The sequence below is a fragment of the Arachis ipaensis genome, chromosome B10 (genome assembly GCF_059453495.1).
Source record: "Arachis ipaensis isolate K30076 ecotype BB chromosome B10, ASM5945349v1, whole genome shotgun sequence".
NCBI classification, from domain to species: Eukaryota; Viridiplantae; Streptophyta; class Magnoliopsida; order Fabales; family Fabaceae; genus Arachis; species Arachis ipaensis.
The window spans coordinates 9206960-9208435 of NC_142435.1; positions in this window are offsets into that span (position 1 = coordinate 9206960).

Below are 1476 nucleotides of genomic sequence, written 5' to 3' on the forward strand. Positions count from 1 at the left end.
ACTTATCTTCTAATTTATATTTTCACTTTTCTTCTTTCAGATATTTATTACATATAATTTAAAAAAATACTAATATAATAATTAGATCAAGATTCAATTGTTTCAAAAAAATAATTTTTATCAATATAAATTTTTTATACTAATATTTAATTATATTTTTATATATAAAGAGAGAAAAAAAATATTTTTTAAAAATAATAAACATGAAAATTAATTATTTTTATTTGTACAACAGACTTAACACATAATCAAATGTAAAAGTATAAACATAAATTCTTTCAAGTTTTAGATAATGAATGTTAAAATTATTTTTTAGTAAAAAATTAAACTCTTTTATATGAAAATAATAACTACAAAGTTTATTATTTGATTTTTTTTATTTATAGAGACTCTGATCTTTTTAATCGATAGGAACTTTTATCTTCTATGATTTTTTTATAAAAATAGTTTAATTCTATAAATATTTTTTGCTATAATTTATAATATCAAGACAAAGGCGACATAATTTCAAAAGATTTATATTTCTGTAATATTATTATAGACAAAAATATTAGTCAAAAATACTAAGTGAGCATAGTATTCCATCTTTTCCACTATCCGGTCTCATAATAAGTCTAAGGAAAATCTAAAATTTGCTGGAGGAAACAAAAATGTACGGGTGGTATTGAGTTGATAAACGCTCAAACTTGAATGTAATGCAGCCACAAATTTGAGTTACAATTGAGATCAGAACACAGAAAAAATGATTTTCCAGATGAGTGCAAAGTAGAGTTCCAAGGAAGGAAAAGCAGAGAAGTCTCCGGACAAAAAGAAAATACAGAGAGAATAGGGGAATAATATCCAAGATTCAAAGAAGATTAAAAAATCCACAGTTCATTGCTTACATCACTTGGTTAGCTGAGCCTTCTTACATTTTCGGATCGGTTGCCAAATGTAAGTCTTTAATTCAGCAATGTGTATACATAATAAATAGTAATACTATAATAGGACATCAGATCATAGTTTATTTAGTTGAGTAACACAACCTACTCCTCAGCAAATTATTTTTGAGAATTTGACAACACGCATAATAGTTTTCCAATTTCCAATGTGGTTAGTGGAGTGGTTTGGTTACTTGATTTAAAAAAAAAAAAACCTTAACTGTGACAAACTTTTATCCAAATTAATTGATATCTGATAATATAATTTGAATACCGCTTATGAAAAAAAATAAAATAAAAATCACACACACATATCGATTGAATCAACACTGGATGGTAAGTATTGACATTCTATAAATTCGCTAGCAAGTTTGACTTTGTGGTTGATGTCCAAATCAAGTGTGCAAGTTAATGTAGCCAAATTTCAACTTGTTAATTTGCACAATTATTTGTCTTTTAAATTGATTATTAAAGATTTTTTTATTTAAATTTATCTTTTAAATATTATAAGTTACTCATATTAGTCATTTTGTCATTTTATTGTTGACAATATTAA